General features: G+C 44.7%; 1 pseudogene; it reads left to right on the top strand.

Moving 5' to 3' along the window:
- Positions 1-166: 166 nt before the first annotated feature.
- On the top strand, positions 167-23,795 carry LOC118396867 (WD repeat-containing protein 81-like; annotated as a pseudogene).
- Positions 23,796-24,141: the final 346 nt, after the last annotated feature.

The following is a 24,141-nucleotide window of genomic DNA, read 5'->3' as shown; positions in this document are numbered from 1 at the left end:
TCCTGAAAATGTAATGCATTTATTAATGTGTGATAAAACATGGTTGAGAGTCGCTATGCTATTCATCTGTTTTGGTCCTTTCACAGAAACCTGTAGTGCGAGGCTCATCACAGCCACGTGCAGCCCTATGCAGGGGTTACAGAGCAGATGCATGTAGCAGCCATAGATGCTTTGTGCCAAGCGCTGCAGAAGCTCTTCTGCTCTACGTTCGTCTCATCAGTGTCAGAACTCACCAGTAGGAGGCAACGAGCAGGACCTGGAGTCTTTGAGCTTGGGGAAACTGAGCGACAAGGACAGCACTAGCAAGGTCTCCATCGGAGACGCTGACTCCACTTGGGACTGAACCAGTCTGAAGTCAGCTGACAGCAGCCAGGTCTTGAAGCAGGCCAGCGAGGGAGAGGAGCTGGAGGAAGAGACTGAGACAGACTAAGGAAGGGAAGGAGAGAGGGACATGGGAGGGCAGTGGTCCCAGCCTAGAACTGACGTTATCTGGCTGCACAGAGGAGACAGTGGCCACCCTGGAGGGTGAGTTTATCAATGGCATGGATTTGGAGGACTCACAGAAAGACATGGTGGGAGAGGAGGAGGAGGAGGAGGAAGAGCATGACCCGTCAGAGGACTCGGATGAAAAAGAGCAGAAGATCCTTCTAGGTGAGATTCTACTAACATATCATAACCACACTGTGTGTATGTGTGAGTATGAGAGCGAGTGGGTAGATGTGAGTTTAGCAGAGTGTGTAATAAGCCTATCTGAGTGAGAGGATATCAACACCTAACTACTCATGTCACTCCTGCAGTCTGATTCTAGAATTCTGCTCTGAGCTCCAGAACCATAACCACATGCTCTAGATCTGTTAGAATGATTCTCTGAATTATAGAACTCATTCTGTTCAGAATTCATGCCAGGAAAATATAATGATTGCATGTTTTATTATTAGGTTAGAAACTGAATATGTGCTTATCATATGATCTCTGGTCTTTGCTGAAGAAAGAACTAAGTACAGTGTCTTCCTTAGACACGATAGGGTTACAAGTTATGACAGTATACAGAGAAGCTGTCGGTTATGTCGTAGGCTAAATCATACAGCGTTCATAGCATTCACTTCTCAATGGGAAGAGCAGGAAGGTGGTGTAGTGACTGGAAGTCCATAGCATTCACTTCTCAATGGGAAGAGCAGGAAGGTGGTGTAGTGACTGGAAGTTCATAGCATTCACTTCTCAATGGGAAGAGCAGGAAGGTGGTGTAGTGACTGGAAGTTCATAGCATTCACTTCTCAATGGGAAGAGCAGGAAGGTGGTGTAGTGACTGGAAGTTCATAGCATTCACTTCTCAATGGGAAGAGCAGGAAGGTGGTGTAGTGACTGGAAGTTCATAGCATTCACTTCTCAATGGGAAGAGCAGGAAGGTGGTGTAGTGACTGGAAGTTCATAGCATTCACTTCTCAATGGGAAGAGCAGGAAGGTGGTGTAGTGACTGGAAGTTCATAGCATTCACTTCTCAATGGGAAGAGCAGGAAGGTGGTGTAGTGACTGGAAGTTCATAGCATTCACTTCTCAATGGGAAGAGCAGGAAGGTGGTGTAGTGACTGGAAGTTCATAGCATTCACTTCTCAATGGGAAGAGCAGGAAGGTGGTGTAGTGACTGGAAGTTCATAGCATTCACTTCTCAATGGGAAGAGCAGGAAGGTGGTGTAGTGACTGGAAGTTCATAGCATTCACTTCTCAATGGGAAGAGCAGGAAGGTGGTGTAGTGACTGGAAGTTCATAGCATTCACTTCTCAATGGGAAGAGCAGGAAGGTGGTGTAGTGACTGGAAGTTCATAGCATTCACTTCTCAATGGGAAGAGCAGGAAGGTGGTGTAGTGACTGGAAGTTCATAGCATTCACTTCTCAATGGGAAGAGCAGGAAGGTGGTGTAGTGACTGGAAGTTCATAGCATTCACTTCTCAATGGGAAGAGCAGGAAGGTGGTGTAGTGACTGGAAGTTCATAGCATTCACTTCTCAATGGGAAGAGCAGGAAGGTGGTGTAGTGACTGGAAGTTCATAGCATTCACTTCTCAATGGGAAGAGCAGGAAGGTGGTGTAGTGACTGGAAGTTCATAGCATTCACTTCTCAATGGGAAGAGCAGGAAGGTGGTGTAGTGACTGGAAGTTCATAGCATTCACTTCTCAATGGGAAGAGCAGGAAGGTGGTGTAGTGACTGGAAGTTCATAGCATTCACTTCTCAATGGGAAGAGCAGGAAGGTGGTGTAGTGACTGGAAGTTCATAGCATTCACTTCTCAATGGGAAGAGCAGGAAGGTGGTGTGAGTGACTGGAAGTTCATAGCATTCACTTCTCAATGGGAAGAGCAGGAAGGTGGTGTAGTGACTGGAAGTTCATAGCATTCACTTCTCAATGGGAAGAGCAGGAAGGTGGTGTAGTGACTGGAAGTTCATAGCATTCACTTCTCAATGGGAAGAGCAGGAAGGTGGTGTAGTGACTGGAAGTTCATAGCATTCACTTCTCAATGGGAAGAGCAGGAAGGTGGTGTAGTGACTGGAAGTTCATAGCATTCACTTCTCAATGGGAAGAGCAGGAAGGTGGTGTAGTGACTGGAAGTTCATAGCATTCACTTCTCAATGGGAAGAGCAGGAAGGTGGTGTAGTGACTGGAAGTTCATAGCATTCACTTCTCAATGGGAAGAGCAGGAAGGTGGTGTAGTGACTGGAAGTTCATAGCATTCACTTCTCAATGGGAAGAGCAGGAAGGTGGTGTAGTGACTGGAAGTTCATAGCATTCACTTCTCAATGGGAAGAGCAGGAAGGTGGTGTAGTGACTGGAAGTTCATAGCATTCACTTCTCAATGGGAAGAGCAGGAAGGTGGTGTAGTGACTGGAAGTTCATAGCATTCACTTCTCAATGGGAAGAGCAGGAAGGTGGTGTAGTGACTGGAAGTTCATAGCATTCACTTCTCAATGGGAAGAGCAGGAAGGTGGTGTAGTGACTGGAAGTTCATAGCATTCACTTCTCAATGGGAAGAGCAGGAAGGTGGTGTAGTGACTGGAAGTTCATAGCATTCACTTCTCAATGGGAAGAGCAGGAAGGTGGTGTAGTGACTGGAAGTTCATAGCATTCACTTCTCAATGGGAAGAGCAGGAAGGTGGTGTAGTGACTGGAAGTTCATAGCATTCACTTCTCAATGGGAAGAGCAGGAAGGTGGTGTAGTGACTGGAAGTTCATAGCATTCACTTCTCAATGGGAAGAGCAGGAAGGTGGTGTAGTGACTGGAAGTTCATAGCATTCACTTCTCAATGGGAAGAGCAGGAAGGTGGTGTAGTGACTGGAAGTTCATAGCATTCACTTCTCAATGGGAAGAGCAGGAAGGTGGTGTAGTGACTGGAAGTTCATAGCATTCACTTCTCAATGGGAAGAGCAGGAAGGTGGTGTAGTGACTGGAAGTTCATAGCATTCACTTCTCAATGGGAAGAGCAGGAAGGTGGTGTAGTGACTGGAAGTTCATAGCATTCACTTCTCAATGGGAAGAGCAGGAAGGTGGTGTAGTGACTGGAAGTTCATAGCATTCACTTCTCAATGGGAAGAGCAGGAAGGTGGTGTAGTGACTGGAAGTTCATAGCATTCACTTCTCAATGGGAAGAGCAGGAAGGTGGTGTAGTGACTGGAAGTTCATAGCATTCACTTCTCAATGGGAAGAGCAGGAAGGTGGTGTAGTGACTGGAAGTTCATAGCATTCACTTCTCAATGGGAAGAGCAGGAAGGTGGTGTAGTGACTGGAAGTTCATAGCATTCACTTCTCAATGGGAAGAGCAGGAAGGTGGTGTAGTGACTGGAAGTTCATAAGCATTCACTTCTCAATGGGAAGAGCAGGAAGGTGGTGTAGTGACTGGAAGTTCATAGCATTCACTTCTCAATGGGAAGAGCAGGAAGGTGGTGTAGTGACTGGAAGTTCATAGCATTCACTTCTCAATGGGAAGAGCAGGAAGGTGGTGTAGTGACTGGAAGTTCATAGCATTCACTTCTCAATGGGAAGAGCAGGAAGGTGGTGTAGTGACTGGAAGTTCATAGCATTCACTTCTCAATGGGAAGAGCAGGAAGGTGGTGTAGTGACTGGAAGTTCATAGCATTCACTTCTCAATGGGAAGAGCAGGAAGGTGGTGTAGTGACTGGAAGTTCATAGCATTCACTTCTCAATGGGAAGAGCAGGAAGGTGGTGTAGTGACTGGAAGTTCATAGCATTCACTTCTCAATGGGAAGAGCAGGAAGGTGGTGTAGTGACTGGAAGTTCATAGCATTCACTTCTCAATGGGAAGAGCAGGAAGGTGGTGTAGTGACTGGAAGTTCATAGCATTCACTTCTCAATGGGAAGAGCAGGAAGGTGGTGTAGTGACTGGAAGTTCATAGCATTCACTTCTCAATGGGAAGAGCAGGAAGGTGGTGTAGTGACTGGAAGTTCATAGCATTCACTTCTCAATGGGAAGAGCAGGAAGGTGGTGTAGTGACTGGAAGTTCATAGCATTCACTTCTCAATGGGAAGAGCAGGAAGGTGGTGTAGTGACTGGAAGTTCATAGCATTCACTTCTCAATGGGAAGAGCAGGAAGGTGGTGTAGTGACTGGAAGTTCATAGCATTCACTTCTCAATGGGAAGAGCAGGAAGGTGGTGTAGTGACTGGAAGTTCATAGCATTCACTTCTCAATGGGAAGAGCAGGAAGGTGGTGTAGTGACTGGAAGTTCATAGCATTCACTTCTCAATGGGAAGAGCAGGAAGGTGGTGTAGTGACTGGAAGTTCATAGCATTCACTTCTCAATGGGAAGAGCAGGAAGGTGGTGTAGTGACTGGAAGTTCATAGCATTCACTTCTCAATGGGAAGAGCAGGAAGGTGGTGTAGTGACTGGAAGTTCATAGCATTCACTTCTCAATGGGAAGAGCAGGAAGGTGGTGTAGTGACTGGAAGTTCATAGCATTCACTTCTCAATGGGAAGAGCAGGAAGGTGGTGTAGTGACTGGAAGTTCATAGCATTCACTTCTCAATGGGAAGAGCAGGAAGGTGGTGTAGTGACTGGAAGTTCATAGCATTCACTTCTCAATGGGAAGAGCAGGAAGGTGGTGTAGTGACTGGAAGTTCATAGCATTCACTTCTCAATGGGAAGAGCAGGAAGGTGGTGTAGTGACTGGAAGTTCATAGCATTCACTTCTCAATGGGAAGAGCAGGAAGGTGGTGTAGTGACTGGAAGTTCATAGCATTCACTTCTCAATGGGAAGAGCAGGAAGGTGGTGTAGTGACTGGAAGTTCATAGCATTCACTTCTCAATGGGAAGAGCAGGAAGGTGGTGTAGTGACTGGAAGTTCATAGCATTCACTTCTCAATGGGAAGAGCAGGAAGGTGGTGTAGTGACTGGAAGTTCATAGCATTCACTTCTCAATGGGAAGAGCAGGAAGGTGGTGTAGTGACTGGAAGTTCATAGCATTCACTTCTCAATGGGAAGAGCAGGAAGGTGGTGTAGTGACTGGAAGTTCATAGCATTCACTTCTCAATGGGAAGAGCAGGAAGGTGGTGTAGTGACTGGAAGTTCATAGCATTCACTTCTCAATGGGAAGAGCAGGAAGGTGGTGTAGTGACTGGAAGTTCATAGCATTCACTTCTCAATGGGAAGAGCAGGAAGGTGGTGTAGTGACTGGAAGTTCATAGCATTCACTTCTCAATGGGAAGAGCAGGAAGGTGGTGTAGTGACTGGAAGTTCATAGCATTCACTTCTCAATGGGAAGAGCAGGAAGGTGGTGTAGTGACTGGAAGTTCATAGCATTCACTTCTCAATGGGAAGAGCAGGAAGGTGGTGTAGTGACTGGAAGTTCATAGCATTCACTTCTCAATGGGAAGAGCAGGAAGGTGGTGTAGTGACTGGAAGTTCATAGCATTCACTTCTCAATGGGAAGAGCAGGAAGGTGGTGTAGTGACTGGAAGTTCATAGCATTCACTTCTCAATGGGAAGAGCAGGAAGGTGGTGTAGTGACTGGAAGTTCATAGCATTCACTTCTCAATGGGAAGAGCAGGAAGGTGGTGTAGTGACTGGAAGTTCATAGCATTCACTTCTCAATGGGAAGAGCAGGAAGGTGGTGTAGTGACTGGAAGTTCATAGCATTCACTTCTCAATGGGAAGAGCAGGAAGGTGGTGTAGTGACTGGAAGTTCATAGCATTCACTTCTCAATGGGAAGAGCAGGAAGGTGGTGTAGTGACTGGAAGTTCATAGCATTCACTTCTCAATGGGAAGAGCAGGAAGGTGGTGTAGTGACTGGAAGTTCATAGCATTCACTTCTCAATGGGAAGAGCAGGAAGGTGGTGTAGTGACTGGAAGTTCATAGCATTCACTTCTCAATGGGAAGAGCAGGAAGGTGGTGTAGTGACTGGAAGTTCATAGCATTCACTTCTCAATGGGAAGAGCAGGAAGGTGGTGTAGTGACTGGAAGTTCATAGCATTCACTTCTCAATGGGAAGAGCAGGAAGGTGGTGTAGTGACTGGAAGTTCATAGCATTCACTTCTCAATGGGAAGAGCAGGAAGGTGGTGTAGTGACTGGAAGTTCATAGCATTCACTTCTCAATGGGAAGAGCAGGAAGGTGGTGTAGTGACTGGAAGTTCATAGCATTCACTTCTCAATGGGAAGAGCAGGAAGGTGGTGTAGTGACTGGAAGTTCATAGCATTCACTTCTCAATGGGAAGAGCAGGAAGGTGGTGTAGTGACTGGAAGTTCATAGCATTCACTTCTCAATGGGAAGAGCAGGAAGGTGGTGTAGTGACTGGAAGTTCATAGCATTCACTTCTCAATGGGAAGAGCAGGAAGGTGGTGTGGAGTGACTGGAAGTTCATAGCATTCACTTCTCAATGGGAAGAGCAGGAAGGTGGTGTAGTGACTGGAAGTTCATAGCATTCACTTCTCAATGGGAAGAGCAGGAAGGTGGTGTAGTGACTGGAAGTTCATAGCATTCACTTCTCAATGGGAAGAGCAGGAAGGTGGTGTAGTGACTGGAAGTTCATAGCATTCACTTCTCAATGGGAAGAGCAGGAAGGTGGTGTAGTGACTGGAAGTTCATAGCATTCACTTCTCAATGGGAAGAGCAGGAAGGTGGTGTAGTGACTGGAAGTTCATAGCATTCACTTCTCAATGGGAAGAGCAGGAAGGTGGTGTAGTGACTGGAAGTTCATAGCATTCACTTCTCAATGGGAAGAGCAGGAAGGTGGTGTAGTGACTGGAAGTTCATAGCATTCACTTCTCAATGGGAAGAGCAGGAAGGTGGTGTAGTGACTGGAAGTTCATAGCATTCACTTCTCAATGGGAAGAGCAGGAAGGTGGTGTAGTGACTGGAAGTTCATAGCATTCACTTCTCAATGGGAAGAGCAGGAAGGTGGTGTAGTGACTGGAAGTTCATAGCATTCACTTCTCAATGGGAAGAGCAGGAAGGTGGTGTAGTGACTGGAAGTTCATGGCCCGCAGGTAGACGCATGTACACCACGTCCCTCAGTGGAGAACCACAGCGTTGGAAATGGGTTCGTTGTTGCTGTGGAGTTTTTTCATCTTTATACAAGTTCACACAGAGCAAAGCAGAGCCCCTGCCAATGGTGTGAATCTGAAGTCCTATACTCCTTTCACTGGTGCTGTGAAGATACCTGTTTTAGAGGGGAAAATGGGGAGGGATCAAATATATTTCAAATGTATTTATAAAGACCTTCTTACATCAGCTGATATCTCAAAGTTCTGTACAGAAACTCAGCCTAAAACCGCAAACAGCAAGCAATGCAGGTGTAGAAGCACAGTGGCTAGGAAAAACCAGAATCTAGGAAGAAACCTAGAGAGGAACCAGGCTATGAGGGGTGGCCAGTTCTATTCTGGCAGTTCCGGGTGGAGATTATAACAGAACATGGCCAAGATGTTCAAACCTTCATAGATGACCAGCAGGGTTAAATAATAATAATCACAGTGGTTGTAGAGGGTGCAACAGGTCAGCACCTCAGGAGTAAATGTCAGTTGGCTTTTCATAGCCGATCACATTGAGTATCTCTACCGCTCCTGCTGTCTCTAGAGAGTTGAAAACAGCAGGTCTGGGACAGGTAGCACGTCCGGTGAACAGGTCAGGGTTCAATACTCCAGATATAACAGCTTGACCCTAGCCCCTGACACACAATCTACTGCAGCATAAATACTGGAGGCTGAGACAGGGGTTGGGAGACACTGTGGCCCCTTCCGACAATACCCCCGGACAGAGCCAAACAGGCAGGATATTACCCCACCCGCTTTGCCAAAGCACAGGCCCCAAACCACTAAAGGGATATCTTCAACCACCAACTGACCATCCTGAGACAAGGCCGAGTATAGCACACAAAGATCTCCGCCATGGCACAACCCAAGGGGGGCGCCAACCCACACAAAAATTAAGATCACGTCAGTGACTCAACCCACTCAAGTGACGCCCCCCTCCAGGGACTGCATGGAAGACCACCAGTAAGCCAGTGACTCAGCCCCATAATAGGGTTAGAGGCAGAGAATCCCAGTGGAAAGAGGGGAACCGGCCAGGCAGAGACGGCAAGGGTGGTTCGTTGCTCCAGTGCCTTTCCGTTCACCTTCACACTCCTGGGCCAGACTACACTCAATCATAGGACCTACTGAAGAGATGAGTCTTCAATAAAGACTTAAAGGTCGAGACGAGTCTGCGTCTCTCACATGGATAGGCAGACCATTCCATAAAAATGGAGCTCTATATGAGAAAGCCCTGCCTCCAGCTGTTTGCTTAGAAATTCTAGGGACAATGAGGAGGCCTGCGTCTTGTGACCGTAGCGTAGGTGTAGGTATGTACGGCAGGACCAAATCGGAAAGGTAGGTAGGAGCAAGCCCATGTAATGCTTTGTAGGTTAGCAGTAAATTCTCAGAACAAGAATAGACTGACGAGTTTCAGAAGAAAGTACTTTGTTCCTGGCCATTTTGAGCCTGTAATCGAATCCACAAATGCTCATGCTCCAGATACTCAACTAGTCTAAAGGCGGCCAGTTTTATTGCTTCTTTAATCAGAACAACAGTTTTCAGCTGTGATAACATAATTGCAAAAGGGTTTTCTAATGATGAATTAGCCTTTAAAAATGATAAACTTGGATTAGCTAACACAACGTGCCATTGGAACACAGGAGTGATGGTTGCTGATAATGGGCCTCTGTACACCTATGTAGATATATACTGCCGTTTCCAGCTACAATTGTCATTTACAACATGAACAATGTCTACACTGTATTTCTGATCAATTTAATGTTTTCATGGACAACAAATGTGCTTTCTTTCAAAAACAAGGACATTTATAAGTGACCCTAAACGGCAGTATGCATACGGTAGTACACATACTTTGAACAGTAGTATACATACATACATACATACATACACACATACACACACACACACACACACACACACACACACACACACACACACACACACACACACACACACACACACACACACACACACACACACACACACACACACACACACACACACACACACACACACACACACACGCACATACATACATACATACATACATACATATACACACATAACACACCTAACAATAATGAGGCTCTATACACGGGGTACCGGTACATGTGCGGGGTCCAGGCTAGTCAAGGTAATTTGTACATGTAGGTAGGAGTAAAGTGCTCTGTCTTATGCCAAACAATGTTTGGAGTGAATTTTAGCACAAACATATTTTTATCCCAGGCTAGGACAAATTAATGCTGAACTGAACTTTACCCCCACATGAACGGGCATGGCAGCAGATTTCATGTTTTAGATGCTCACTGTGTTTGATATCTCACCCCGCACTGGGATTGGGCTTTGGCAGAGGTGGTGGATTTTGTTAGGAGAGATTGCAAAGCATTTTCGTCCAGAACCCAAATTGATTAGTGAGAGATTTGGTTTTGGGTGCCGAGAATATCAGTTGTTATTGTTGTGTTGACTGTATAACACTGATAACTGATTTCTCCCTGCAGACACGGTCTGTAAGACCGTTAGATGGCTGTCTGCAAAGCTTGGACCCACAGTGACGTCTCGATATGGGGCCAGGAATCTGCTCCAGCTGCTCACCATCTGCTACATTGGTGAGTAATTGATGGATAGTTGGCACCGAAAGGACAGGATTTTCAAATACTGAGAGAGTTTGCTGTAACAGTTGTTACATACTATATTACAGAAAACACCAAGTAACCACACTATCTATTGTCCTGGTTGAAATATGAAACGATCAACCAGTTTACACTTAAAAATATATTTTACTGCTTTATGATAGAGATCCTATTAAATGAGGATATCCCTATTAAATCAGGGATTATATACAGTTGAAGTCAGAAGTTTACATACACTTAGGTTGGAGTCATTAAAACTTGTTTTTCAACCACTCCACACATTTCTTTTTAACAAACTCGTTTTGGCAAGTCGGTTAGGACATCTACTTGGCTTGACACAAGTAATTTTTCCAACTATTATTACAGTGAATTATAAGTGCAATAATATGTTTGTTTCACAATTCCAGTGAGTCAGAAGTTTACATACACTAAGTAGACTGTGCCTTTAAACAGTTTGGAAAATTCCAGAAAATGATGTCATGGCTTTAGAAGCTTCTGATAGGCTAATTGACATAATTTGAGTTATTGTGTACCTGTGGAAGTATTTCAGGTCTACCTTCAAACTCAGTGCCTCTTTGCTTGACATCATGGGAAAATTGTTTAACTAGGCAAGTCAGTTAAGAACAAATTCTTATTTACAATGACGGCCTACCCCGGCAAAACCCAGACGATGCTGGGCCAATTGTACACCGCCCTATGGGACACCCAATCATGATCGATGTGATACAGCCTGGAATCGAACCTGGGACTGTAGTGACGCCTCTTGCATTGAGATGCAGTGCCTTATACCGCTGTGCCACTCAGGAAACCCAAATCATGTCCAGTAGATTGAATTTACCGCAGGTGGACTCCAAGTTGTAGAAACATCACAAGGATGTTAACTTCCGACGCCGACAAAGATGGCCGCCTCGCTTCGTGTTCCTAGGAAACTATGCAGTATTTAGTTTTTTTACGTGTTATTTCTTACATTGGTACCCCAGATAATCTTAGGTTTCATTAAATACAGTCGGGAAGAACTACTGAATATAAGAGCAACGTCAACTCACCATCAGTATGACCAGGAATATGACTTTCACGAAGCGGATCCTGTGTTCTGCCTTCCACCCAGGACAACAGAATGGATCCCAGCCTGCGACACAAAACAACGACGTCGTAAAAGAGGGAAACGAAGCGGTCTTCTGGTCAGGCTCCTGAGACGGGCACATCGCGCACCACTCCCACGCTGAGGTCTGTCCAACGCTGGTCCGACCAAGCTGACTCCACACTCCAAGACTGCTTCCATTACGTGGACTGGGATATGTTTCGTATTGGGTCAGATAACAATATTGACGAATACGCTGATTCAGTGTGCGAGTTCATTAGAACGTGTGTTGAAGATGTCGTTCCCATAGCAACGATTAAAACATTCCCTAACCAGAAACCGTGGATTGATGGCAGCATTCGCGTGAAACTGAAAGCGTGAACCACTGCTTTTAATCAGGGCAACGTGACTGGTAACATGACCGAATACAAACAGTGCAGCTATTCCCTCCGCAAGGCTATCAAACAAGTTAAGCGTCAGTACAGAGACAAAGTAGAATCTCAATTCAACGGCTCAGACACAAGAGGCATGTGGCAGGGTCTACAGTCAATCACGGACGACAAGAAGAAATCCAGCCCAGTCACGGACCAGGATGTCTTGCTCCCAGGCAGACGAAATAACTTTTTTTCCCGCTTTGAGGACAATACAGTGCCACTGACACGGCCTGCAACGAAAACATGCGGACTCTCCTTCACTGCAGCCTAGGTGAGTAAGACATTTAAACGTGTTAACCCTCGCAAGGCTGCAGGCCCAGACGGCATCCCCAGCTGCGCCCTCAGAGCATGCGCAGACCAGCTGGCTGGTGTGTTTACGGACATATTCAATCAATCCTTATCCCAGTCTGCTGTTCCCACATGGTTCAAGAGGGCCACCATTGTCCCTGTTCCCAAGAAAGCTAAGGTAACTGAGCTAAACGACTACCGCCCGTAGCACTCACTTCCGTCATCATGAAGTGCTTTGAGAGACTAGTCAAGGACCATATCACCTCCACCCTACCTGACACCCTAGACCCACTCCAATTTGCTTACCGCCCAAATAGGTCCACAGACGATGCAATCTCAACCACACTGCACACTGCCCTAACCCATCTGGACAAGAGGAATACCTATGTGAGAATGCTGTTCATCGACTACAGCTCAGCATTTAGTACCATAGTACCCTCCAAACTCGTCATCAAGTTAAATGTACATACTCTACATTACTCATCTCATATGTACAGTGGGGCAAAAAAGTATTTAGTCAGCCACCAATTGTGCAAGTTCTCCCACTTAAAAAGATGAGAGGCCTGTAATTTTCATCATAGGTACACTTCAACCATGACAGACAAAATGAGAAAATAAATCCAGAAAATCACATTGTAGGATTTTTTATGAATTTATTTGCAATTTATGGTGGAAAATAAGTAATTGGTCACCTACAAACAAGCAAGATTTCTGGCTCTCACAGACCTGTAACTTCTTCTTTAAGAGGCTCCTCTGTCCTCCACTCGTTACCTGTATTAATGGCACCTGTTTTTTTTACTATTTTCGACATAATAGAAAGTAGAATAATAGGGAAGACATCAACTATGAAATAACACATATGGAATCATGTAGTAACCAGAAAAGTGTTAAACAAATCTAAATATATTTGAGATTTGAGATTTTTCAAAGTAGTTACCCTTTGCCTTGACAGCTTTGCACACTCTTGGCATTCGCTCAACCAGCTCCATGAAGTAATCACCTGGAATGCATTTCAATTAACAGGTGTGCCTTGTTAAAAGTTGATTTGTGGAATTTCTTTCCTCAATGCATTTGAGCCAGTCAGTTGTGTTTTGACAAGGTAGGTGTGGTATACCGAAGATAACACTATTTGGTAAAATACCAAGTCCATATTATGGCAAGAACAGCTCAAATAAGCAAAGAGAAATTACAGTCCATCATTACTTTAAGACGTGAAGGTCAGTCAATCCGGAAAGTGTAAAGAACTTTGAAAGTTTATTCAAATACAGTCGCAAAAACCATCAAGCACCATGATGAAACTGGCTCTCATGAAACTGACTCTCAGACCCAGAGTTACCGCTGCTGCAGAGGATAAGGTCATTAGAGTTGCACATCAGAATCCAGCCCAAATAAATGCTTCACAGAGTTCAAGTAACAGATACATTTCAACATTAACTGTTCAGAGGAGACTGAGTGAATCAGGCCTTCATGGTTGAATTGCTGCGAACAAACCACTACTTTCTTGGGTCAAGAAACACGAGCAATGGACATTAGACCGGTGGAAATCTGTCATTTTGGTCTGATGAGTCCGCTGTGTCTTTGTGAGACGCCGAGTAGGTGAACGGATGATCTCCGCATGTGTGGTTTCTACCGTAGAGCATGGAGGAGGAGGTGTGATGGTGTGGGGGTGCTTTGCTGGTGACACTCAGTGATTTTATTTAGAATTCAAGGCACACTTAACCAGCATGGCTACCACAGCATTCTGCAGCGATACGCCATCCCATCTGGTTTGCGCTTTTTGGGACTATCATTTGTTTTTCAACAGGACAATGACCCAACACCTCCAGGCTGTGTAAGGGCTATTTGACCAAGAAGGAGAGGGATGGAGTGCTGCATCAGATGACCTGGCCTCCAAAATCACCTGACCTCAACAGAATTGAGGTGGTTTGGGATGAGTTGTACCGCAGAGTGACGGAGACGCAGCCAACAAGTGCTCAGCATATGTGGGAACTCCTTCAAGACTTTTGGAAAAACATTCCTCGTGAAGCTGTTTGAGAGAATGCCAAGAGTGTGCAAAGCTGTCATAAAGGGTAACTACTTTGAAGAATCAAAAATGTGAAGTATATATTTTTAATTTTGTTATTTTTTACTACATGGTTCCATATGTGTTACTTCATAGTTTTGATGTCTTCACTATTATTCTACAATGTAAAAATAAAGAAAAACCTTTGAATGAGTAGGTGTGTCCAAACTTTTGAATGGCACTGTACATACTAACAACTCAACAAGATCTCAAAGTTTACCTTTGAAATTCGACTTATTATGGATGAACGTCTATTTAAAAATAAAATCCACGTGGTTACAGGGTTAAAACAGAAATGCGTGAGGCCGTAATAGCACTGGGACATTTTCAGCTTCCAGGAATAGTGTATTGCGACATGGGGCTGTGCCTTATCATTCTGAAACATGAGGTAATGGCGGCGGAATCTCTGTGCATTCAAATTGCCATCGATAAAATCCAATTGTGTTCAGTGTCCGTAGCTTATGCCTACCAATACCTTAATCCCACCACCACCGTGGGCACTCTGTTCAGCACGTTGACATTGTAAACCGCTCGCCCACATGACACCATAGATGCTGTCTACCATCTGCCTGGTACAGTTGAAACTGGGATTCATCTGTGAAGAGCACACTTCTCAAGCTTGCCAGTGGCCATTGAAGGTGAGCATTTGCCCACTGAAGTCTGTTACGATGCCGAACTGCGGTCAGGTCATGACCCTGGTGAGGACGACGAGCATGCAGATGAGCTTCCCTGAGACAGTTTGTGCAGAATTTCTTCGGTTTTGCAATCCCACAGTTTCATCATCTGTCCAGCTAACTGGTCTCAGACGATCCCGCAGGTGAAGAAGCTGGATGTGGAGGTCCTGGGCTGGTGTGGTTACACATGGTCTATGGTTGTGAGGCCTGTTGGACTTACTGCTAAATTCTCTAAAATGACGTTGGAGGCGGCTTATGTTAGAGAAATGGACATTCAGTTCTCTGGTAACAGCTCTGGTGGACATTCCGATAGGCAGCATGCCAATTGCACGCTCTCTCACAACTTGAGACATCTGTGGCATTGTGTTGTGTGACAAAACATTTTACATTTTAGTGGCCTTTTATTGTCCCCATCACAGGGTGCACCTGTGTAATGATCATACTGTTTAATCAGCTTCTTGATATGCCACACCTGTCAGGTGGATGGATTATCTTAGCAAAGGAGGGACCAACACTTTACATGTTTGTATTTTTGTTCAGTGTAACATCAGACCTTGGAGACTGAAACATGCAAGGAAACATTATTTCCCACATAAATTCATAGTGTTACATTGAAATGAAATAGACATTGGGTATAATGTTAAACAGTGTTCTATTGTATCTGCCACTCCGTGTTCTGTCCTCAGGTTCCCCAGTGGAGTGCAGACACGTTCGGCTGTGTGTCTGAAGACCCTCCGCCTGATGACTCATCTGTCTGCGCATCGGCAGGGAGATGGTGCAGCAACACATGGTAGAAACCCTGAAACGCTTCTTCACTGTCTTCTCCCTGCTGCAGTGCCTACAGGGACAGGGAAACACTGGCCTTACTGGAAGGTAGGCATTCTGACACGGTATATATTAAACACAAAAACATTTTAAGTGAAGTTAGGCTGGTTAAAAGCCAGGAAATTAAAATATGTCAGTTTTGATGTGAGCTCAGTCTCCTAACGTATGTTAAGTTGTGAGACTTTAAAAAAATGATTTAATTCCATTGAGATGTCCTCTGTGTGGCGCAGATGGAGAGTTCCCCCTGCAGGGAGGTGGGAGAATGCACTCTGCTGGATGTGTGTACGGCGGAGGGGTCAGAGGTGACGTGTGAGCTGGGGGTTCTGGAGGAGCTGCAGGCCGTGTTTAACCCTGAGATGGTATACCACTCCCACATCCACCACTCCCTACTGCCTTCATAGGTGAGACACACGTGTGCACAAACAATTTTTTAAATGCATAAAAACTTAAAATCTGAATTCTATATGTTTCTTACACTGTTGAAGTCAGAAGTTTACATACACTTAGGTTGCAGTCATTAACTTGTTTTTCAACCACTCCACAAGTTTCTTGTTAACAAAGTGTAGTTTTGGCAAGTCAGTTAGGTCATCTACTTTGTGCATAACACAAGTAATGTTTCCAACAATTGTGTAAAGACAGATTATTTCATTTATAATTCACGGTATCACAATTCCAGTGGGACAGACATTTACATACACTAAATTGACTGTGCCTTTCTAAGCAGCTTGGAAAATTCCAGAAAATGTCATGGCTTTAGAAGCTTTGGAGGTGGAGGTGGAGGTGTACCTGTGGATGAATTTCAAGGCCTACCTTCAAACTCGGTGCCTCTTTGCTTGACATCATGGGGAAATCCAAAGAAATCAGCAGAGACCTCAGAAAAAAATGGTAGACCTCTGGTTCATCCTTGGGAGCAATTTCCAAACGCTTGAAGTTACCACGTTCATCTGTACAAACAATAGTACGCAAGTATAAACACCATGGGACCACGCAGCCATCATGCCCCTTAGGAAGGAGACATGTTCTGTCTCCTAGAGATGAATGTACTTTGGTGTGAAAAGTGAAAATCAATCCCAGAACAACAGCAAAGGACCTTGTGAAGATGTTGGAGGAAACAGGTACATAGTATCTATATCCACAGTAAAGTGAGCCCTATATCGACATAACCTGAAAGGCTGCTCAGCAAGGAAGAAGCCACTGCTCCAAAACCACCATAGAAAAGCCAGACTACGGTTTGCAACTTCACATGGGGACAAAGATCGTACTTTTTGGAGAAATGTCCTCTGGTCTGATGAAACAAAAATGTAAGTGTTTGGCCATAATGACCATCGTTATGTTTGGAGGAAAAAGAGGGAGGCTTGCAAACCGAAGAACACCATCCCAAGCGTGAAGCAAGGGGGTTGCAACATCATATTGTGGGGGTGCCTTGCTGCAGGAGGGACTGGTGCACTTCACAAAATAGATGGCATCATGAGAGAGAGAAATTATGTGGATATATTGAAACAACATCTCAAGATATCAGTCAGGAAGTTAAAACTTGGTCACAAATGGGACTTCCAAATGGACAATGGCCCCAAGCATACTTCCAAAGTTGTGGATAAATGGCTTAAGGACAACCAAGTCAAGGTATTGGAGTGGCCATCACAAAGTCCTGACCTCAATCCTATAGAGAATGTGTGGGCAGAACTGAAAAACCGTGTGCGAGCATGGAGCCTACAAATCTGACTCAGTTACACCAGCTCTGTCAGGAGGAATGGGCCAAAATTCACCCAACTTATTGTGGGAAGCTTGTGGAAGGCTATCCGAAACGTTTGACCCAAGTGAAACAATTTAAAGGCAATGCTACCAAATACTAATTGAGTGTATGTAAACTTCTGACCCACTGGGAATGTGATGAAATAAATAAAAGCTGAAATAAATTATTTTCTCTCTACTATTATTCTGACATTTCACATTCTTAAAATAAAGTGGTGATCCTAACTCACCTAAAACAGGGAATTTTTACTTGGATTAAATGTCAGGAATTGTGAAAAACTGAGTTTAAATGTATTTGGCTAAGGCGTATGTAAACTTCCGACTTCAACTGCATGTTCTTGATAGTTGTCAAAGCATTGTGTCCTTTGGCCCTCCCAGGAGATGTAGCGATTCATAAACTGGTTTCCAACCACGAGCTGGTCTGGAGGTTGGCCCAGTCCTACCACTCCAGGGTGAGTCCTGGCAGTCCTGATGCCACCCCCCCAGCAGGGTCCAAGGACAGGGTAGAGATGCCCCCCACCACCTGCTCCATTGGCCCCTCCCCTGGTCTGGGACGCCATGTGGGCCGCCCCTTCCCTGCCCCCTACTCCTCCACGCCCCTGGGCTCAGACACTCTCCCAGAGTCAGGCACCTTTGGCAGCCATCTGGTGGGCAACCACATCCAGGAGGCCCGGGACTCTGAGCCGGGGGGTGGGAGCCCCATCCTGGGCTCATTAGACAACTGGAGCCACCCCCGGCCTAGTCATACTCAGCCTGTCATCTCGTCTGCCTCCACCTTCACCACTCCATCCCTAGGCCCCCCCTCCTCCTCCTCCTCCTCCTCCTCCTGGGTGGTGGATCCTACCCCAGAGGACAGCACTTTGAAACAGGAGAAGCCTCGCGGTGGCTTCTCCCTGCAGGGCAACTGGCTGGCCTGCTGGCAGTATGAGATCGGTCTCAACCAGCAGGATCCCCACTTTGACTTCCACCAGATCCGCCTGCAGAGCTTCCTGGACCATTTGGCTCAGTGTTTGGCTCCACTTGCTGGGGAGGAATACTTCCTGTCTGGTAGCACGGACAAAACAGTGAAGCTGTGGCCGCTCTATAACCACGGCGACGGGACGCTGGAGGTGGAGCCAAGGCTGACCTACACGGATCATAAGAAGTCTCTGTTCTGTGTTAGCCATCTGGAGGCACTCAAGGAGGTGGTCAGCTGTGACGCCACCGTGCACCTCTGGGACCAGTTCACAGGTCAGTGGGAAGGAGACCTGTTGAGTTGACTCTGCTTCTGTTTTGTTGGAGTACACAGAATGTTTTTCATTTAACTGAGTGATTTTATTTTAATTCCACTACATATTTAATTATAATAAGAAATTAGGTAAATAAAATGTGAAAGCTTCCGAACATACATAAAGTATGAAATAAAGCTCTGCTCTTCCCGTGTGTGTCCAGGTGAACAGATCTGCTACTATGAGGCCCTTGATGGGAAGATCGCCATCACAGCAGTGACCACCATGCCTGCTCCTCACTGTAGTGTAGTGTGTGGCAGTGCAGACTCTCCTCCACTTCATTGACCCAGGCCTGCAGGTACCTACCAAACCAAGAAAAAAACTACCCTGCTCACTCCCCTGTTTAGTCTTCATCCTTTTTATGCTAATCTAGTGGTCTGGTCAAAAGTAGTGCACTATGTAAGGGATAGGGTGCCATTTGGGGCGGTACCATGTTTTTCTGACTTATTATCCCATGTTATTTATCAGTGTTATGGAATAGAATAGCTTTTTCCTATTGCTTCTAATCTTCCTATTCTTTACCTGCCTGACATGCCAGAGTGAGTCAATGCTCTTCCCTTAAATATAGAACATAAATATAATTTATATACAGTACCAGTCAAACGTTTGGACACACCTACTCATTAATTGCTGATTGAATGTATAATTGCTGCAGTTAGTTGCTGATTTCTGAGGCTGGTAACTCTAATGTACGTATCCTCTGCAGAGCCCTGGAGGGCGCACTGTGGCAGCAGGCTTCTCCTCTGGCTTCATCGTGCTGCTAGACGCACGCACAGGCCTGGTGCTGATACATCCTGCAGATTAAGAGGTGTGTGTGGGGGGAGGTAGGTGTGTGTTCAGTGTCTGCACGTGCATGTTTTTTGGTAATTTCACACTGACTATTGCTAGAGCAGTGGTTTCAAATCAATACGGATTCATGTTCCCGTTGGATAGTGATTCTTTTTTACTGTGGTTAGCTATTGGATTTCACCAGCGGCATAAACAATGGATATTGAGGGATATAAAGTGAACCTTGTATCCTAGCACTGACTGCTCCCACTCTCTCACACAGTCAGTTATTTGGCCTGCAGAGCTTTGTTACATAATGGCCCTTTTCCCATCAACATGTTTCTGCTGCTACACATGCTGTCTGCATCCCAAATGCCACTATATTCTCTCCCTTTGGGCCCTGGTCAGAAATAGTGCACTATACAGGGAATAGGATGTCATTTCAGGCGCAGCCACTATCTCTGGCCAGTCAGTCCTTCACATGTTCCTCTCAGGGGAGTATGTAGGGCTCTAAAATGTTCAGCAGTCAGTCAGCTGATAAACACGAGGCAGAGTTGCAGCTTACTGTTTTATTCTGCTGTTCCATATTGGTGGTGGTGGTGAAATTTTAACGTGAGTCAAGTGACAGTTGTACCCAGAGGGTTTGTTCAGAAGCAGTCAACAAAGCACTAGAGCTGAGCAAACTTGACTTAACCCTGATTGGTGGGGTCAAGGATTGTGTCTCTTGCTTTAGAGGCTCAAGTTCAGGTAAATATGGACAGGAGTTACTCATTATTATATTATAGGAGTTACTCACTGGTCCATCCAGAGATGACCCAGACTCCTCATTGCTGTAATATTTATGGATTACTCTGCCTATCGCCAACTTTTCTTTAACCTGTCTCTTTTTTCTGGGGAGGTTCCCATTGCTTGGAAGGCAGCCACGGTTCATCCTTTATTTAAAGGGGGAGATAGTTAATGGCCTATTTCTATTTTGCCCTGTTTATCAAAAGTGCTGGAAAAACTTGTCAATAATCAACTGACTGGCTTTCTTGATGTCTATAGTATTCTCTCGGGTATGCAATCTGGTTTCCACTCAGGTTATGGATGTGTCACTGCAACTTTAAAGGTCCTCAATGATGTCACCATTGTCCTTGTTTCTAAGCAATGTTGTGATGCTATTTTTATTGACTTGGCCAAAGCTTTTGATACGGCAGACCATTCCATTCTTGTGGGCCGGCTAAGGATTATTGGTCTCTCCTGAGGGGTCTTTGGCCAGGTTTGCTAACTACCTCTCTCAAAGAGTGCAGTGTATAAAGTCAGAAGATCCGTTGCCTCAGTCGCTGCCTGTCACCAGAGGTGTACCCCAATTTTCGATCCTTGGCCTACGCTTTTCTCAATTTACATCAAGAATGTAGCTCAGGCAGTAGGAAGCTCTCTCATCCATTTATATGCAGATGATACAGTTTTGTACTCAGTTGGTCCCTCCCCTGGATGTAGTGTTAAATGCTCTACAACAAAGCTTTCTTAGTGTCCAACAAGCTTTCTCTATCCTTAACCTTGTTCTCCAAAACAAAGGTAATGTGGTTTGGTAAGAAGAATGCCCCTCTCCCCACATGTGTAATTACTAACTCTGAGGGTTTAGAGCTTGAGGTAGTCAGTCACCTTATACAAGTACTTGGGAGTATGGCTAGATGGTACACTGTCCTTCTCTCAGCACTTATCAAAGCCTCAGGCTAAAGTTAAATCTAGGCTTGGTTTCTTCTATCGTAATCGCACCTCTTTCAACCCAGCTGCCGAACTAACCCTGATTCAGATGACCATCCTACCCATGCTAGATTACGGAGACATAATTTATAGATCGTCAGGTAAGGGTGGTCTCGAGCGACTAGATGTTCTTTACCATTTGGCCGTCAGATTTGCCACCAATGCTCCTGATACGTAGCACACATCACTGCATTGGATACTTTTCTGTAAACTGGTCATCTCTGGATTCAAAGACTCAATCATGGACACTTACTGACAGTTGTGTGATGTATTATTGTCTCTACCTTTTTGCCCTTTGTGCGGTTTGTACCATGTTTTGTGCTACGACCATGTTGTGTTTCTTCCATGTTGTTGTGTTGCTACCATGCTGTCTTGTCATATGTTGCTGCCTTGCTATGTTTTTGTCTTAGGTCTCTCTTTATGTAGTGTTGTGTTTTCTCCCATGTCGTGATGTGTCCTATATTTATATTATATTTATTTATTATTTTGAATCCCAGCCCACGTCTCCACAGGATGCTGTTGGTAGGCCATCATTGTAAATAGGAATTTGTTCTAAACTGACTTGCCTAGTTAAATAGGTTCAATTAAATAAAAATGTGTAATGTCCTGGCAAAGAATATACAAGTGCTCTTTCTAATCCAGTTATGTCAGGGTGAGCGCGTGGGTGTGAGCGTGGGTTGGTGTGGGTGTTTGTGAGTGTACACACACATGATGCTCTCTGACTGTGGTCTCCTGTGTGTTTTGTGGGCTGATGAGGGAAACCTGGTCATCAGTTTGTCCACTGACCACACTCTGACTGTGTGGAAAGACCTGGAACACAAGCCCCTCCACCAGTACAAGTGACCCTCCAACCCGGTCCATGCCTTCGACCTGTACGGGGAAGAGATCGTGGCGCGCACCGTGGCCAACAAGATAAGGGTGTACTCCATGATGAACATCTCTGCCAGCCCAGCCAGCAGCACCAAGCTCAGCTTGGAGAACTTTCGTGGAACCCTCACCAGCCTGGCTGTGCTGCCCACCAAGAGGCTCCTGCCGCTGGGTTTAGAGAATGGGGCCATCAGGCTGCTAGCTTAGGGGCTGACATATAACAAACTGGCTCAGCTAGCTATAGACTCTGCTGTTGACTTTTGCTGAAGGTGTCCTATTCCTAAAGCATGTTGCCTGTATCCTGAGCCTCTCTCCACTTCTCCCCGTGTGGGATTGAGGCTAGACTCAAAGTGGTGAGGTCCTCAAAACATGTTTTTACTAAGGAGAGAGAGGACCACTTAAAGACTACTTACATGATCCTCAAACTGAGAGGACTTTGCCTGTCTGCTCTGCTGTAGTCAACGACCAAAATAAAGATGAAGTGTTGTATCACTCATTTGAGGATAGATCTACCGTAGGGGGAAACTAAACACTTGATTATGACTTTTACCATTTATCTCTCGATCTTATATTATGAATAAGATTCTTATCCTTGACTCGGTCAATATTATTTTCAAAAGGAAGTGCTCAGGAAGGTGGAGCCTAACATGTCTCTGATGTAGTGTTGGTACTTTTCAAATAGATGCATACCTATCAACCAACACCAAAAACGACTGATTCACATTTCACACACCCACACCTGTCATGATTATCTCCTTGACATTAGATCACACCATGCATCAGGTGCACTGAATAACTATGCTGTATTTCTAGATGAGAAAAAAATACAAGTACATTTTAAATCTGTTTGCCATGTCTTTCGAAAGAATGAAGGCTTTCTCACCTTACATTGTTTCAAAATTGTAAAAAAAAATAAACCAACAAGACCATTTGATTTTACAAGTGTTAATGCATCTACTTAATGCAGACGAGCTGAAGGTTTGACAAGAGGGATGGCAGAGTTACGATGTGATTCTTCAACCTGTAACTGCTGTGTGCCAAGGTCACATGGTCAAATCCTACTGCACAATAAGGAGCGCCATTTATCAAGCTATTCTCGATCACATTTTAAGATTATTTTACAATTTAATGGTTTAATATTAGCGCCGTTAACATTTCTTTTGAATAATTCTGAACCATGGTTGCCGATTAGAAATAATCCGTTTGTAGGCCTAATTAAAGAAAGGTTGTTTTTATGTAATGTATCATGATGAAACGCACTCAGACATTAAGCAAGCAATGTGTTTGGACTCTAATTTGTCCATAACATCAACTGGCATAGGAACAAAGAATCCAAGCCAAGACCCAATTGACTTTTGTATTGTAATAACTATGCCTTATATGTAATCACAAATTGGCAGTATAAGAAAAAAAATGGCAAGAAAAAGCCAGTGTATGTACCTTGTTATCCTGAATGGGAAGCTTATCTGTTCCACCATAACACCTGTTGCCAAAGTTTTCACTCCTTTTGGTAGTCAATCTTTAAGACAGTCTACTCTGCTCCCAAGGGTGTCTGTGCTCCTCTGCACTTTTATGATGTGCATTACCATCCATGACCTCAACATAATCCTACAGTCTTTTTTGGAGAGAAACATCAACCTGGGTTCATCCAGTTGTTTAACAGGCCACAAGGGTCACCATGTTCCCACGAGGCTCGCTCCTCTGATTTTTTTTAATGGTTCCTGTGACTTTTGTATTGTCTAATAATCAAAAATGTACTTTGTTTTCTAAAGGAATTAAGTAACACCTTGATAATCAGAACTGGTCAAACGGATGTCCATTACAACATTTTGATGAGAGAAGTACTCATTTTATTTAACAGGTTTAATAAAATATTACCTACACAATGTGCTTGTTTCAGGTTTTTACATGAGTCAGAAATGTTTGTATAATGTCAGTCCTCACCAAATCCTCCTCTCTTATTCTCCTCTCTGTTGCAAGCAACTCAGAGAGCGCAATATTTCGGGTTCTTATTGGATAAAGTCCCCTCCTGATGTTTTTTAGAAAAATGTCTGTCAGCTCAGCTGCAGTCATGTGATCTGGTAGATACCACCTACTGTTTTATGTTGAGTGGTAAAACGTTTTGTCTGTTATGCAGTGTAGCTACGTTCACTTTCTACCCATCCAATCAGTCTAATGCCAATTGTGTCAGGTTTGGAGTTGCCTCATACCAG

Source organism: Oncorhynchus keta, chromosome 18, assembly GCF_023373465.1.
Source record: "Oncorhynchus keta strain PuntledgeMale-10-30-2019 chromosome 18, Oket_V2, whole genome shotgun sequence".
Lineage (NCBI taxonomy): Eukaryota > Metazoa > Chordata > Actinopteri > Salmoniformes > Salmonidae > Oncorhynchus > Oncorhynchus keta.
The sequence above is the reverse complement of the archived record's forward strand: the minus strand, read 5'-3'. Positions and strand labels throughout refer to the sequence as shown.